This window comes from Colobus angolensis, unplaced genomic scaffold, assembly GCF_000951035.1.
Source record: "Colobus angolensis palliatus isolate OR3802 unplaced genomic scaffold, Cang.pa_1.0 Scaffold114, whole genome shotgun sequence".
NCBI lineage: Eukaryota > Metazoa > Chordata > Mammalia > Primates > Cercopithecidae > Colobus > Colobus angolensis.
The window spans coordinates 2,462,670-2,480,747 of NW_012112475.1; the positions used below are offsets into that span (position 1 = coordinate 2,462,670).

Genomic DNA, 18,078 nt, shown 5'->3' on the forward strand with positions numbered 1-18,078 from the left:
CACAGAGCTTATATTCTAGGGGTGGAGAGAGAAAAATAAAAAAAGTTACCATAGAATTACCATATGACCCAGCAACTCTGTCTAAAAAAAAAAAAAAAAAAAAAAGCGGAGGTAACAGGTAACAGTTGTGTGAACTGTCTAAAAAGTTTCAAAATGTCCCTTACAGAAAGAATATATAAGAGCCACAGCATCTCAAACTGGCACAACATACTTGAGGGCAGTCAGGCAATCAACACCAAAACTCTAAATGTGAATACTCCCTTGAAACAGCAATTCCATTTCTTGGAATTATTTTAAGGACATAATTTAGTAAGTAAATACAACTAAATACATGTGCAACGATATAATACACATTTGTGTTTGTCACAACACCATCTCTAAGCACTTAAATGCTCATCAATAAAGGAGTGGTTAGATTATGGCACATCTCTACAATGGGAAACTATGAAGTCATTAAAAACGGCAACAAACCTCTAGGTATTTAGATATGGGCAATATTCAAGACACATTGTTGAGTGAAGAAAAAGGCTACTAAACAGAATTACTATGATATAGTTAATGTTTATATGTACATGCACATGTGCAGAGGCAGATTTGGGGAACATAGCATAAAGACATTGTTAAAAGCATCAGCTACAGTGTTCAACAGGTCTGGCTTTGAATTTCTGCTCTGCCATTTACTAGCTATAAAATCTCAAGAAACTTACTAAGTCACAGTCTCTTCTTCCACAAAGTTGGTTAATAACAACACTTCCCTTAAAGAACTGTTCTAAAGGATTAAATAAACTAATGAATGTCAAACGCTTAGCTTTTAACATTGAAATGGGAAATGCAGGCAATATTGACCTCTAGCGTGGTGAGCCTGCAGGTTATTGTTTTGCTTTCTTTGTATTTTTATAATTAAGGTTGGGGGAGCAAAATGCAATGCTTTCTTTGGAGAAAAGTCCAGAACTTTGATTTCAGCTTAAATGTCTGAAGAAGACACGCTAGTTCTCTGGAAAGAAACCTAAAAAGGTCACAGTCAAGTAACAAGAACAATAAATGCCTGCCCTGAATTCAAACAGGCGCCATGTACTCTCTGTCATTTGATGACACAAATAGGCAAACAAAGCATTTATTTAGGTAGGGAAAGAGGAAAAGAAACTCTTTTTGGCATTCAATTGTAAAACATTCACAAAATACATTCAAAAAAATATATTCAAGTCTATTGGACAACACCTACCATTCAGAATCAATGCGGTTCTTGGGTTTTATTGAATTCAATAGTCACAACTCACAGTATACCAAGAGCTTAATGTGTAGTCCTCTTTTAATCCTCAAAATCACCTTAGGAGGAAGGCAGGCATTAGCCTCATTTAAAGAATAAGGATCAGAGACTCAGGGAAATTAATTTGCCCAAGGTTACACAACAATTAAGTGGAAGAGTCAGGATTTAAAACCAGATTTGTCTTATTTTAAAAACCATACATAAACCCATATATTTTTAAAACATCTGATATATATATGCATATATACATGTGTATGTCTATGCACAGATTAAAGCAATTCAAGCTGTACAGAGTATACAGTGAACATGTAAATCTTCCTAACATATCTGCATTGCTCCTTCATCTTCATCTTTTTTTTAAAACCTTTTTAACTCAAGTAGCAGTATACTATACACCATTGTACTTCTTCCTATATAAATCTTGGAGAACTCCCCTCAACTCATTTTGTATTGTTTTCTTTGCTTGTTTTTTTTGAGATAGACTCTTGCTCTGCACTCCAGGCTGGAGTGCAGTGGCATGATGTTGGCTCACTCCAGCCTCAACCTCCTGGGCGTAGGTAATCTTCCGACCTCAACCTCCTCAGCAGCTGGAACTACAGGTACATGCCACCAAACCTGGCTAATTTTGTTTTTATTTTCTTGTAGAGACAAAAGTCTCACTACATTGCCCAGGCTGGTCCCCATGCTGGTCTTAAACTCCTGGCTCAAGTGATCCTTCCATCTCTCAGCCTCCCAAAGTATGGGACTACAAGCATCAGATACCATGCCCAGCTGTTTCTTTTTCCTTTCTTTTCTGTCTTACACCCTTCCTTTCATTCATTCATTCATTCATTTTGAGACAGAGTCTCTGTTGCCCAGGCAGCAGTACAGTGGCACAATTACAGCTCACTGCAACCTCGACCTCCTGGGCTCAAGCAATCTTCCCACCTCAGATTCCCAAGTAGCTGGGACTATAAGCACACCCCACCACATCCAGCTAATTTTTTATCTTTTGTAGAGACAGGGTTTTGCCATGTTGGCCAGTCTGGTCTTGAACTCCTGACCTCAGGTATTCCGCCCGCTTTGTTCTCCCTAAGTGCTGGGATTACAGTCGTGAGTCACTGCACCTAGCCAAAAAAAGTCTTTGATCAGTCAGTCCATTACTGAGGGACCTTCTGATTGTTTCTGGTCATTTGCTACTGCAAACAGTACTGCAGTGGCTATACTGAACATACATACCTATAGATAAGTGGGAGTAGTTGGTAGGATCCACTCCCAGAGGTAGGACTGTTGTATACAATCTATTGTTTTTTAAGAGTCAAGGTCTTCACATTCTGTTGTTTTTTAAGAGTCAACGTCTTGCTCTGTTGCCCAGGCTGGAGCACAGTGGCAGAATCCCAGCTTACTGCAGCCTCGAACTCCTCGCTCAAGCAATCATCCCACCTCAGCCTCCAGAGTGAGTAGCTGGGACTACAGGTGTGCGCCACTGCACCCGACTAATTTTTTTTTTTTTTGATTTTTAGTAGAGACGGGGTTTCACTATGTTGGCCAGGCTGGTCTCAAACTCCTGACCTCAGGTGATCCACCCGCCTCGGCCTCCCAAAGTGCTGGGATTACAGGCGTGAGCCACTGCACCCAGCCTAACAATTTCATATTAAAAAAAAAAAAAATCACATTTCTCTGGAAACATGGGAGTATCTGACAGCCCTTGACCTGAACCCCAAGTGGCAGCAATAGGAATCCTCCCCAACCCTACTCTCTCCTGTTTCACATCTAGCATGCTTTGCTCATTTATACTTCCTGGCTGGCTCTTGTAGACATCTCTGTCTATGACCAAATTCACGTATGTATGATTTGACTAAGAAAGGCCTGACACACTAGCCTATCTTTTTAAATGCCATTTGCTGAAGCCCTGTAATAACGTAGAAAGTGCTTATCATAAATGAAAAAGCAGTTTACAAAATTGAATTACCACATGCAGTCACAATTATATAAAAATAAAGACATGTGCAGGGCACGGTGGCTCACGCCTGTAATCCCAGCACTTTGGGAGGCCAAGGACGGCGGATGACTTGAGGTCAGGAGTTCAAGACCAGCCTGGCCAACATGATAAAATCCTGTCTCTACTAAAAATACAAAAATTAGCTGGGTGTGGTGCATGCATGTCTGTAATCCCAGCTACTCGGGGATTACAGACCCCGAGTCTCAGTTGTCTTACTGAGGTAAGACAACTGCTTGAACCCGGGAGGCGGAGATTGCAGTGGGCCTAGATCGTGCCACTGCACTCCAGCCTGGGTGACAGAGCAAGACTCTATCTCCAAAAAAAAAAAAAAAAAAAAGTATAAGACAATCAAGGAAATTGGAAAACTGGATATGAGACAATGTAAGAAATTATTGTTATTTATGTGTAAAAATGTTATTATTTTTAAAAGAAAGTTCTTATCCTCTAGAGATAAACAAGAATATTTTCAGACAAAGTTATATGCTGTCTGGGATCTTTTTCAGGGGTGGGATGCATGGAAGGTTATAGGTAAAATAGGATTGCCAACTGCTGAGAACTGCTGGAGGTGGGTAATGGGTTCATGATTCATTGTATTATTCTAGTTTTATGTATAATTGGGATTTTCCAAATGAAAAAAAAAATCACCCTCTAACCAATGGCTTATCATTTAAATTTTTTAAAAAATTACCGTAAAAAACCCCACATAATATAAAATTTACCCTTTTAATCATTTTAAGTGTATATAGTTCAGTAGTGTTAACTATATTCACATTGTTGTATAACACATTTCTAGAACTTTTTCATCTTGCAAAACTGAAACTTTATAACCATTGAACAATTCCCCATTTCCCCCTCTCCTCAGCCCCTGGTAACCATGTTTCCATGATTTTGTCCACTCTAGCTACCTCAGATAAGTGGAATCATAACAATATTTGTCCTTTTGTGACTGGCTTATTTCACTCAGCACAATGCCCTCAAGGTTCATCAATACTAAAGCACGTGTCAGAACTGCCTTGTTTTTAAGGCTGAATAATATTCCATTCTATGTATGTACCATATACATATTTATTTTATTTTATTTTATTTTATTTATTTATTTATTTATTTGAGACACAGTCTCGCTCTGACACCCAGACTGGAGTGCAGTGGCACAATCACAGCTCATTGCATCCTTGAACTCCCAGGCTCAAGCAATCCTCCCACCTCAGCCTTTTGAGTAGCTAAGACTACAGGTATGTGCCACCATACTCAGCTAATTTATTATTATTATTATTTGTTATAGAAACAAGGTCTCACTATATTGCCCAGGCTGGTCTGGAACTCCCGGGCTCAAGCAATCCTTCTGCCTTGGCCTACCGAAGTGCTGGGATTACAAGCATGAGCCATCACGCCTGGCCTGTACCACATATTCTTTATCCATTTATCCGTTAATGGACATTTGGGCTGCTTCTACCTCTTGGCTATTGTGAATAATGCTATGGGCAGAGGGCCATAGCAAAACCTGTATTTAACAGGCAGAGGTAGCCTGAATAGCCAAAAAGAGATTCAGACACACCTGGGACTGAAACCCAGCTCTATCATTCCTAGTTTTGTTTGTTTTTGAGATGGAGTCTTGCTGTCACCCAGGCTGCAGTGTAGTAACGTGATCTCGGCTCACTGCAACTTCCACTTCCCGGGTTCAAGCGATTCTCCTGCCTCAGCTTCCCAAGCAGCTGGGATTACAGGTGCCCGCCACCACGCATGGCTAACTTTTGTATTTTCAGTAGAGAGTGGGTTTCACTATGTTGGCCAGGCTGGTCTCGAACTCCTGACCTCAGGTGTTCTAGTCGCCTCGGCCTCCTAAAGTGCTGGGAGCCACGGTGCCCAGCCTATCATTCCTAGTTCTGAGGCTCTGTGAAAGTTTCTTACCCCTCGGAGCTGATGTCCTCATCTGTAAAATGGGAATATCACTAACACCTGCTGCCTGGGGCCGTGTAAGGACTAGATGAAGACAGGCAGCAAGCGTCTGGCCCACAAGTGGTAACTCTACCTTGACCCAATTTGCAGGAGAAAAAAACAGAGACTTAGTAAAGTGGCACACTGAGTTAATAAGTGGTAAAGCAAGCTGAAACCAGGTCCACCTGGCTCCAAAGTCCATGGCCTTTTTCCACATCAGCATGTCCTAAATGTCAGTAATCAGATTGTTTCTTCACAATTTTCACCATGTCTATCATCAACTGTACTACTATTTACTTAACGTTTTTTCTTTAAATCTACTTCTATTAACACAAATTTATTTTAAAAAGAAACTGTATATAACTACCATGAATGGAAAATCAGTATCACTTGTTATGAATAGAAAGTAACTGAAAATAAATATAAGAACAGACAACAATGTTACTAAATTCTAGCTAAATATTGTAGCTTATCTGAGGCCTAAGGCTTGATCACCAATGTTCTGAAAGGGAACTTAACAACTGTTAAGAAACAGACTAGTGGCCGGGTGTGGTAGCTCCCGCCTGTAATCCCCGCCCTTTGGGAGGCCAAGGCAGGTGGATCACGAGGTCAGGTGTTAAAGATCAGCATGGCCAAGATGGTGAAACCCCATCTTTACTAAAAATACAAAAATTAGCCAGGCATGGTAGCAGGCGCCTGTAATCCCAGCTACTCAGGAGGCTGAGGTAGGGAACTGCTTGATCCCAGGAGGCAGAGGTTGCAGTGAGCTGAGATCGCACCACTGCACTCCAGCCTGGGCGACTGAGTGAGACTCCATTTCAAAAAAAAAAAAACAGACTAGTACCAAACAAATACAGTATTCTTCTTGACACAGTCAGAAGAACCAAGAGAGTTTTAAAGGGAATAGCTCTCACCACTGCATTCAACATAATTTAGGATGTTGTGTTTGCGTGTCACCCTAACTCTCCTCCTATTCCACCTGGTTCAGCTCTGCAGAATATAAGGACCCACTCAGATCCCCTGAATCAGCACCTTGTTTTATCAAGATTCATGCCTACGCATGCTACCTTTATAGTAAAAACAGTTTCCAAAGTTGATCCAACAGAACTTCCCATAAATCATAGGATTTATTTTATTAATATGATGAGTTAAATGCTTTTTGAAAAATCCCTTTTCAAAAGTCCATCAGAACTGTCTTGGTTCATTGTCCAATGTTATAATGATATGCAACAGCCTATTCAGATAATGAAGGGTTGAAATGACAAAGGCCTATGTTCTGGGTCCTACTCGTAGGGAATTCTTCATCAGAAAGAAAAATGGATAAAAAGAAGACACAAAAGAAGGTGAGAAAAACTATTACATTAAAAAAATACTTCATGATATGTAAAATATATCTAAATAAAGTTTTTTTTTGTTTGTTTGGAGACAGGATCTCATTCACTGTGTCACCCAGGCTGGAATGCTGTGGCGCAATCATGCTTCACTGTAGCCTTGAACTCCTGGGCTTGAACTTGCCTCAGCTTCCCAAGTAGTTGGGAGTACAGGTGCAAGCCACTGTACCTGGGTAAATTTTTATATGTTTTGTATAGATGGGGTCTCACTATGTTGCCCAGGCTGGTCTCAAACTTCTGGCCTCAAGCAATCATCCCACTTAGGCCTCCCAAAGCGCTGGGATTACAGGAATGAGCCACCACACCCAGCTAAAGCTGTTTTTAAAAAGATACTTTTAAGCCTGGCGCCGTGGCTCAAGCCTGTAATCCCAGCGCTTTGGGAGGCCAAGACAGGCAGATCTCAAGGTCAGGGGTTCAAGACCAGCCTGACCAACATGGTGAAACCCTGTCTCTACTAAAAATACCAAAATTAGCTGGGCGTGGTAGTGTGCACCTGTAATCCCAGCTACTCAGGAGGCTGAGGCAGGAGAATCACTTGAACCCAGGAGGTGGAGGTTGCAGTGAGCTGAGACTGCGCTATTGCACTCCAGCCTAGGCAAGAGAGTGAGACTCCATCTCAAAAAAAAAAAGAAAAGAAAATACTTTTAGAGGATCCTAAGAAGGGAAATGTACAGTTCTCTGTTAGAATTTTTTAAAGTTCAAACTTTCCACAAACCACTTATTTAGAATTGTTCTCTTATGAGGCTGAGAGAGGAGATATTCTGTATAACACATTATATGTGATTATAAAAAGGTGGAAACAACTTCAATGTCCAATGCCAGGGAAAGTGTAGTAGTTACTACTAAACTACTAACGTGTAGTAATAACTACTAAACACAAAAACATAGCAAGGTGTAGTGGCTCACACTTGTAGTCTCAGCACTTCGGGAGGCTGAGGCAGAAGCATCGCTTGAGGCCAGGAGTTCAAGACCAGCCTAAGCAACATAGTGAGATCCTGCCTCCATGAAAAATTTAAAAATTAGCCATGAGTGGTGGTACGTACCTGTTGTCCTGGCTTCTTAGAAGGCTGAGGTGGAAGGACCACTTGAGCCCAAGAGTTGGAGGTTACAATGAGCTATGATCATGCCACAGCACTCCAGCCTGGGCAACAGAGTGACACCCTATCTCAAAAATAAATAAATAACAAAAAATAGATTGGCCCTGGTGGCTCACACTTGTAATCTGAGCACTTTGGGAGGCCAAGGCAGGAGGATTGCTTGAGCCTAGGAGTTTGAGACCAGCCTGAGCAACACAGTGAGACCCTGTTTCTACCAAAATAAAATAAAAATTTAAATAACTAAGTACAAAAATACAGAAAAATGGTTATGAAATAATGTTAAGTGAACATTTCCAAATGGAAAATGGGAAACACTTTGAATACAACTTTCTAAAAATACATCTGCAAGTAGTCAGGTATTATCACCTTGGGTACATTCCCCAACCAAACTGTAATTATGTCTGCCTTTTCAGCTTTAGGTGAACACTGCCATGTTAAAAGCATTCTTTCAGGGGGTTGCCTTTGTAATTTACAATTTTAACATTAAAGGACCTAGCTTAAAGAAACCATCAGCAATGCAGACAAAGGTTTGCACAAAATAATCATCATTAAGATGTTCTCTGAAGCATTACTCATAATGTTTAAACATTGAAAATAGCCTAAATAACAACAACGGAGGAAACAGGTAAGAACTGCAAGCCCATGAGATAAAATGTATTTAGGAATACATTTGTATATGGACAGTAAAATGTTAACAGTAGCTATTTCTGGGTGGTGGATCTTAAAGTCAGTCTTACTTAATCTGTTCAGTATTTTCCTCATTTTTTCCTCAATGGAAATTTATTTTTATAATCAGGAAAAAAATTACATTTTTAAAAAAGGCTGACAGCTGAAGAACTAAACAAGGAAAAACATCACATATATTTCTTAGGCTAGAGTCTAACTTATTATTGCAGATCTTGCAAAACCAGTAACTACTTCCACCAAGGACTATCTTCTTGTGGTTATCTTTAGGTAACTTGAACTGATATTTTATCTTACCGAGATGGAATCTTTTATGATTTGCCAGCTAGATTTTTTGCTTATGTTCTGAAATGTGTTATAACGATTACTACAGTCCGCTAAGCTGCTAGCGATTGTGCTATGAGTTTTTAGTTTCTGTTTAATTTATGTCACATAACAAAAGGCCAAGCAAGCCCTTTCTGAAAGCACTGCTGAAGGTGACATGAAGGACTCCAGAGTGGTTAAGTCCCAAGCTCCCAATAATCTATGGCAATTTCTATTTCACTTGAACCCATTTCCATTTATAGACTATATTCAAGCATGACAAAATGCAAGTGCTAAAAATGTCTTGCCAAAAACTTTAAAAATAAATGCCACACCCACCATGATTATCACTGGTTCACTCTCTAATGCAAATTATGAGTTAAATAAATCAGCAGGCTAAAGATAGATCTTCCTGTGTGAAGAGCTCAATGTCTGCAATCAGTGTGACGAAGTGAGAAGACACAATGTGTCACCATGATTAACTGAAACTTAAACATGAACATCCCAAGCTGCTGTGCAGATGTGTGATGCTGATAAGAAGAGCTGATTGTAACGCTCTCTGCCAAGAAATACACTCTAAAAGCCACACCCGAAAGCTCTGGGAAAAAGCCCAGTGTGAAGTCACCAAGAAAGGACAAAATATCACCCAACTCAAGGTTCAGTGTTGTGGGCGGGGCTGGAAGGGCTTTGGGGAAAACCGTCCTATGTCTTTATTTTACAGATATATACATATATATACACACATTTTTTTTTACGCAAGAGAGACCTAGAGAGGTTGAGTCACTTGCTCCAAGTCACACAGCAAGTAGCAGAATCCTGCCTTTACCCAGTTCCCACCATCCTTTCAGGTCAAAATTTCCTGTAATGGCATAGTCCTTGACCAATAAATCCTTCTGAGAGTCTAGAAAGATAGGAGGTGTTGAAAGGAAAATAATGAGCCCACAGGGCAGAGAGAGAAAACTGAGGCACAGTGAGATGGAATCTTTTAACAATTAGTCAGCGGGTGTTATATGGGACTTTATCCACTATCTTCTCACCCAGTGTAGATATTTATCACCAGAATCAAGAAACAGTTTAGAGCTAAATGACTCAGAATACAAGCTCACAGTTCCTACCTGCTTCAGCAGTTCTGGCCCTGAAGTTAGATCACTGAGAAGTGTGAGAGGTAGCTTATCTTACCAAATGAGATATCTGTTTGCGGCTTCATCAGCCAAGTAACCGACACCCATCTAGCTCAGAAGTTTTTCCCTTGATTTCCTCAAACATTCTTTATTTCCTCAAACATTCTTTGAAGTCACTTTTTTTGGGGGGGGAGGGTCATCATTTAAAATGAGTTACGTAGGTATGGAAGAGAAAGGCCTTGACAAGACAGCTACGATGCGGTCACTGCCCACCTGAAAAACAGATGAATACGCGCATGGTAGAAAGAACAACAGACCTGGAGTCAGCAGATGTGGGGAAGTTACTGAACTTTTCTGAGCCTCTACTTTCCTCTTCTGGAAACCTGTGTTACAGGATTGCTGTGAGGTCTAAATCTAAATGAAACAACATGTGTTAAGTGCTTACAACACTGCTTGGCTAATGTATCTTAGCTACGACTACTACTTTCATTGTCATTATCATTGGTAAGTCTTAGTTTTGCTACTGATTACCTAGATGAGAGCATCTCAGACTTTAACGTGCACAGGAAACATCCGGGATCTTGGTAAAAGGCAGGCTCTGGTTTATTAGATCTAGGCCCTGTTGTTGTTTCCTTCTTCTTTTGTTAAAACTACAGATGAGTCTCACCGTTTTGCCCAGGTTGGTCTCGGACTCCTGGCCTCCAGTGATCCTCCTGCCTTGGCTTCCCAAAGTGCTGGGATTACAAGCGTGAGCCACTGCACCCAGCCTAGGTTCTGCATTTCTGACAAGGTTCTGGGGACGTGGTACGTCTGTCACAGAGAACACACTTTGAGCAGCAAGGATCTCCCTAACTCAGCACCTAGAAAATGTTTAATATTACTGACAAAAACAAGTGACCACACCACAATGTCTTCATCTGTAAACTGGGGATAATATGTAGTCCACATAATCTCAACTGACAATTAGTAAATGAGAATGCACAGGAAAGAGCATTCTAAACTGCAAAGTTATACAAATAGCAGTGGTGGCCAGGTACAGTGGCTCACGCCTGTAATCCCAGCACTTTGGGAGGCCGAGGCAGGAAGACTGCTTGAAGCCAGGAGTTTGACACTAGCCTGCAACATAGCAAGACCCTGTCTCTCTTTTTTTTATTAGCTGGGTGTAGTGGCATGCACCTGTAGTCTCAGCTACTTGAATGGCTGAGGCGGGAGGCTCGCTTGAGCCCAGGAGTTGGAGGTTACAATGAGCTATGACTGCACCACTGTACTCCAGCCTGGGCAACAGAGTAAGACCAGGTTTTCTAAAAAAATTAGCGGCTCATGCCTGTAACCCAGCACTTTGAGAGGCCAAGGTGAGTGGATCACTTGCGGCCAAGACACCTGGACAATATAGTATGACCGTCTCTACAAATTTCTGTTTTTTTGAGATGGAGTCTCACTCTGTCACCCAGGCTGGAGTGAAGTGGTACAATCTCAGTTCACTGCAACCTCTGCTTCCCGAGTTCAAGTGATTCTCCCACCTCAGCCTCCAAAGTAGCTGGGACTACAGGCATGCACCACCACACCTGACAATTTTTGTATTTTTAGTAGAGATGGGGTTTCGCCATGCTGGTCAGGCTGGTCTTGAACTCCTGATCTCAGGTGATCCACATGCCTCAGCCTCCCAAAGTGCTGAGATTACAGGTGTGAGTCACCATGCCTAGCCATCTACAGATTTTTTCTTTTTTTTTTAGACAGAGTCTCACTCTGTCGCCCAGGCTGGAGTGCAGTGGTATGATCTCAGCTCACTGCAACCACCACCTCCCGGGTTCAAGCAATTCTCCTGTATCAGCCTCCTGAGTAGCTGGGATTACAGGTGTGCACCACCATGCCCAGATAATTTTTGTATTTTTAGTAGAAGAAGGGGTTTCACCACGTTGGTCAGGCTGGTCTCAAACTCTTGACCTCGTGATCTGCCCGCCTCAGCCTCCCAAACTGTTGAGATTACAGGTGTGAGCCACCACGCCCGGCCCAAAAACATTTTTTTAAAATTAGCCAGGCATGACAGTATATGACTGCGGTCCCAGCCACTCAGGAGGCTAAGCTAGAAGGATCACTCGAACCCAGGAATTCAAGGCTGTTGGGGAGCCAGGATCACATCGCTGCATTCCAACCTGGGTGACAGAGGGAGTCCCTGTCTCCAAAATGAATAAATTTATTAAATTTAATTAAATAAACAAGTGGCAGTGATAAGACTATTAGTCTTACTATTCACAATGCTGAATGTACAACCCTGTAATGCCCAGATTTACAAGTACAGTTACTGGAATGTGTAACAATGAAGCTCGAATTCCCTTGCTCAGAAGAGACTCAAGAATCCTCTAGGAATTCTGATAGAATACAATAGGTTTTCCAAGGATTCTCAAGTCAAAAGCTCTGAAACTTTAGAACTGTCACTTGGTGGCCAGGAAAGAACCTGGCAAGGAGAGTGTGGCCATTTGGGGCACCGAATGAACTTCACTAGTGATTCTGCTCCCTCTTCGAGAGCTGGCCAGGCTCCCTCAGCCAAGATCCCGAGTCAGCACTGCAATGCCAACAGCACAAGACAGAAAGACAGATGGGTACTGCCCTGGCAAAGCCCACACCTGCCACTCCACAGGCTAGCAAAGAGCCAGACTGTAGAAAAGCAGCAGGACTTTTTTTTTTTTTTTTTTTGTTCACAGTAGGAACTTCAAGCTTCAATCAGTTGTACCTGGCTAGCTTCTGTCAGCATAATCTGGGATTTCCTCCCCACAGACTATAAAGTATGATGCATATACCTTGTGCCTCTCCTCTAAGGGGTTCAAAATAAACTATGAATAATTCTTCCTCATAGGGCCCCTTACCAAAAAGTCCTCTCATCATTTCAGAGGCAGATGGCATCTCTAACATCTACTTAATTGCTCAGGAAAAAACCCAGGAGTCATCCTTATTCTCTCACCGTCACCCCACCATCCTGCTGGTTTTACCTCTGAAACACATCCCCAATCCGTCCTCTTACCATCTCCACTGCCACCAGTCTAGAAGGCCACTATCTTCTCTCACCTAACCTCCTAACTAGCCTCCTGGCTGCCACTCCTATGCCCTCTAAAATTCACTGCCACAAAGAGGCCAGAGTGATTTTTTTAAAAAAATAAAAATAAATCATGCCACTCCCCTTCTCCAGAACCTCCAAAGATTTCCACGGCTTTTAGAACAAAATCCCAACTCCTTACTCTAGCAGACAAGGCCCTGTATGATCTGAGTGCTCCCCACCACTCCCATCCCCTACATCCATCCACCTCCCCACTCTGCCTTCGACTCACCTGTCCCAGCCATTCTAAGCCTTCTTGCAGTTTCTGGAACTTACCCAGCTTGTTGCCACCTCACAGCCTTTACCCTTGCTCTTCCTTCTGACATATCTTCAAATGGCTGGCCCTTCCCTGGGAGCAAATCTCAGCAAAAATGTCACCACCCTAGCAAGGCCTTTTCTTTTTTCTTTTTTTTTTTTTTTTTTTTTTTGAGACAAGAGTCTCACTCTGTTGCCCAGGCTGGAGTGCAATGGCGCAATCTCGGCTCACTGCAGCCTCTGCTTCCCGGGTTCAAGCAATTCTTGTGCCTCAGCCTCCTGAATAGCTGGGACTACAGGCACGTGCCACCACACCCAGCTAAGTTTTGTATTTTTAATACAGATGGGATTTCACCCCAGCACTTATTCCTTATCCAAATTCCCTTGTTCATTTATTGGTGTATATTTCTGTTTGCTGCCAGTAGAATATAAGCTGCATGAGAGCAAGGAACTCATGTACCTTTCTACCATGATATCTCCAGGCTAAAACAGAACTGACACATTCTAGGTGCTCAGGAAATGCTAAATAAATACAATCTGGGGAGGACAGTGGTAAATACACTGAATTTGAAGTCAGAAGACTGGATTTCAACGTGAAATGGGCCACTCAATAGCATCATGGCTTCTTGGCTTCTCTTCAGATTCCTCAACTATAAAACAGAGATCCTCATCTGCACCTTACCTTCCTTGAAGGGACACAGATAAGATTAAATGAGTAAAAGCATGAGTGAGCAAGTGTAAGCATTTGTGTAAGCCATTAGGCACCATATTGTTATTGTCAAGTATTGTTACTCTTTGTTACATAAGAGGAGGGTCTTTCTCAGGGACTTGCAAATTAGTGGATGAAAAGGCTTAGGAAGCAATCTGAGGTTTCTAATCCAGGCACCTAACAGAAGTCTAGGGACACAACAAAACAGATTAGAATCGGTGGCTTTACTCTGCAGCCAAGGCAAACATAAGATATGAATTCATTTAAAGACGTCAAATGCAGTAATTTGCAAATTAAGCTCTGAGTTCCTTGAAGGATATGGAGATGGGACTGATCTCCACATCCTCCATGAACCTAGCATAAGCGGATTTAGCAAATATTTACTGAATTGGGTGTTGAGCTATCAAATCTGACGTCCTACCATCAGCTTTCACCTTTCTGTTTCTTTTTTTTTTTGAGACACAGTCTTGCTCTATTGCCCAGGCTGGAGTGCAGTGGCGTGATCTCGGCTACACTGAAAGCTCCGCCTCCCGGGTTCACGCCATTCTCCTGCCTCAGGCTCCAGAGTAACTGGGACTACAGGGGCCCGCCACCATGCCCAGCTAATTTTTTGTATTTTTTTTTTTTTTAGTAGAGATGGGGTTTCACCGTGTTAGCCAGATGGTCTCCATCTCCTGACCTCGTGATCCGCCCACCTCGGCCTCCCAAAGTGCTGGGATTACAGGCATGTGCCGCCATGCCTAGCCAGCTTTCACCTTTCTTTGCAACCCATTGTGGCACAGGATTACAGGTTCCTGGGGCAACCGTATAAAAATATCAACATTTATATAATGCCATGATGGCTACTGTTTCATGCTTGCAATGACATTATGGTTGACAGACCTGGTATTACCACATACTTTAATTTATTCATTCACCAACCACAAATGGAAAATACAGTACAAGTACCACATTAAGCCCAAATAACAATAGCTAATGTTTACCAAATATGCTGGGCACTTTACATACATTAAGTTCAAACAAATCCTCAGAACAGCCATGCATGATATGTACTATTACTATCCACATTTCACAGATGAGGGAACTACACCACCAAGGGGTTCAAAATGAACTACGAATAATTCTTCCTCACAGGGCCCCTTACCAAAAAGTCATCTCATCATTTCAGAGGTATTGACCATCATTTCAGAGGTAAAGTAGCACCTCTTTGCTCAGTAGCACACAGCTTGGAAGTAGCAGAGCCAAGATTTTAGCCCAGGTAGTCTGATTGCAGGCTTTTAACCACAACTGCAAAATAGCACTGAAAGGGCCTTCAGTATAATCTAGCCTAGTCCCCTCATTTTAACGAGGAGGGAATGAGGGACAGAGAAGCCCTCTTTTAAAGATTCCAACTCTCAGGCTGGGCGTGGTGGCTCACGCCTGTAATCCCAGTACTTTAGCAGGCCAAGACAGCCAATCACCTGAGGTCAGGAGTTTGAGACCAGTCTGACCAGCGTGGAGAAACCCCGTCTCTACTAAAAATACAAAATTAGCTGGGTGTGGTGGCATATGCCTGTAATCCCAGCTACTTGGGAGGCTGAGGCAGGAGAATTGCTTAAACCAGGGAGGCAGAGGTTGCGGTGAGCTGAGATGGTGCCATTGCACTCCCGCCTGGGCAACAACAGCAAAACTCCATCTCAAAAAAAAAGATTCCAACTCTTTTCTGAGAGCCTCACTTTGGATGGTATCTCTTTAAATAAAGCTTTACCTGAGATCTTGTTTCCTTGCCTTTTAGCTTCCAGTCAGTTAAAAGTAACAAAAGAATACCCCTGTGGCCTTATAATAGCAACTGTTGCAAAATCAGAGGCAACAGTGAATGGGGGATAAAATACAGGATTTACCTAGAAACACCTCCACTTCCATCACTCAATAGATACAAAATTCTTAGGCAATGGCTGGGTGTGGAGACTCATGTCTATAATCCCAGCACTTTGGGAGGCCGAGGCAGGCGTATCACTTGAGGCCAGGAGTCCAAGACCAGCCTGGCCAACATGGCAAAACCTTGTCTCTACTAAAACTACAAAAATTAGTGGGCGAGGTGGTGAACATCTGCAATCCCAGCTACTCGGGAGGCTGAGGCAGAAGAATCGCTTGAACCCAGGAGGCGGAGGTTGCAGTGAGCTGAGATCATGCCACTGCACTCCAGCCTGGGCAACAGACTGAGACGCTATCTCAAAAAAAAAAAAAAAAAAGATTCTTAAGCAGGTCCTTCCCTTCACTTTTCTGAAGCTCAGTTTCCTCATTGGCAAAATGAGGATGATATCACCAGGTACCTGGCAAAGTCTACGTAAAGATTAAATGAAGGCCGGGCGCGGTGGCTCAAGCCTGTAATCTCAGCACTTTGGGAGGCCGAGACGGGTGGATCACGAGGTCAGGAGATTGAGACCATCCTGGCTAACACTGTGAAACCCCGTCTCTACTAAAAAATACAAAAAACTAGCCGGGCGAGGTGGCGGGCGCCTGTAGTCCCAGCTACTCGGGAGGCTGAGGCAGGAGAATCACTTGAACCCGGGAGGCGGAGGTTGCAGTGAGCTGAGATCATGCCACTGCACTCCAGCCTGGGCGACAGAGCGAGACTCCATCTCAAAAAAAAAGATTCCAACTCTTTTCTGAGAGCCTCACTTTGGATGGTATCTCTTTAAATAAAGCTTTACCTGAGATCTTGTTTCCTTGCCTTTTAGCTTCCAGTCAGTTAAAAGTAACAAAAGAATACCCCTGTGGCCTTATAATAGCAACTGTTGCAAAATCAGAGGCAACAGTGAATGGGGGATAAAATACAGGATTTACCTAGAAACACCTCCACTTCCATCACTCAATAGATACAAAATTCTTAGGCAATGGCTGGGTGTGGAGACTCATGTCTATAATCCCAGCACTTTGGGAGGCCGAGGCAGGCGTATCACTTGAGGCCAGGAGTCCAAGACCAGCCTGGCCAACATGGCAAAACCTTGTCTCTACTAAAACTACAAAAATTAGTGGGCGAGGTGGTGAACATCTGCAATCCCAGCTACTCGGGAGGCTGAGGCAGAAGAATCGCTTGAACCCAGGAGGCGGAGGTTGCAGTGAGCTGAGATCATGCCACTGCACTCCAGCCTGGGCAACAGACTGAGACGCTATCTCAAAAAAAAAAAAAAAAAAAATTAAATGAAATAATATGCCTGATAAAGTGCTTCTTAATCATATGCTTGTAGTTATTACTGCTATAAGCACTTCCCAAAGGACACAAAGACGCCTTTTTTCTTCTGGAAGGGTCAACGAAGCCCAAGTAGAAAATGAGACCATGACCCCAGCTATCTACAAAGGATTGACCTCAAAGAGTTTGGACTACTTGTAGAAGTCCACTGCCTCCCTTGCTCTGAGCATAATGGAGAAGTAAAACTGGGGTTGGGAGTTGGCATTGCAGTAGGACTACCCATAAAAGCTGGCACTCTACACACCTACACCTTACCTGTCCCAAAGTCATCTCCTCCTGGGAGTCTTGCCCTCCTCCCCTAGACGCCTCATAATAGCTGGTTGAGCACTAACTATGTGCCAAGCTACTTGACATACCCAGTCTCGTTGATTTCCACAGTAGTCTATTATACCATTTCACAGATAAGAAAAAGTAGATTCAAAGAAATTAACTTGCCCAGGGCCACACAATTACTAAGTGGAAATGCCACGTCTCTAACTCACTCAGACTTCAAACTGCCCTCTTGGTCTCCCATGCTAGGGTGCCCGAAAAATTCTCCCTCTCCCCATTTAGGGCACTTTCACACACACGTCTCATCACCTTAACCACTCAGAGCAGCAAGTGTTAGGACCCCTTTGAATAAACAGGTCAACTAAGGCCAGCGAGGTGAAAAGACTTGCCCAAGGTCACACAGCAAGCCCGGGACAGCGCAGAGGTTCGAACCCCAGGCTCTCGCTTCCCCACCCTCGTCCCAAACTGGGGCCCTGACCACCGCCCCAGGGCCCCCAGGTGGGTTGCGACCCAGGGTGGCCGTGTCTGGGGGTCGGGCCGCGACCCCGCCCGGGGAAGGAGGGGCAAGGCCGTCCAGACGACCAGAGGATGCCCGGGAGGCAGGGCAGAGGATGCTCCGGCTCGCGGGACAGCAAAGCCAGGCGGAGGCGCGGGTCGCAGAGAAAATCCCAGGCGGCCACAGGATAAGCCCTGCTCGGCGGGCGCCCGGCCCCTCCGACTCACCTGCGGCCCAAGCCGAAAG

The 18,078-nt window shown here is 43.3% G+C and overlaps 1 protein-coding gene across 1 annotated transcript in view; it reads right to left on the bottom strand.

The window, feature by feature from the left end:
* The window catches only part of KIF3B (kinesin family member 3B), a 58,319-nt gene extending 40,916 nt beyond the window's left edge, over window positions 1-17,403 (bottom strand). Inside the window, exon 1 of the mRNA XM_011959887.1 lies at window positions 17,322-17,403. The gene's annotated coding sequence lies outside the window, so the exon portion shown is untranslated. The remainder of the gene's footprint in view (window positions 1-17,321) is intronic.
* Window positions 17,404-18,078: the final 675 nt, after the last annotated feature.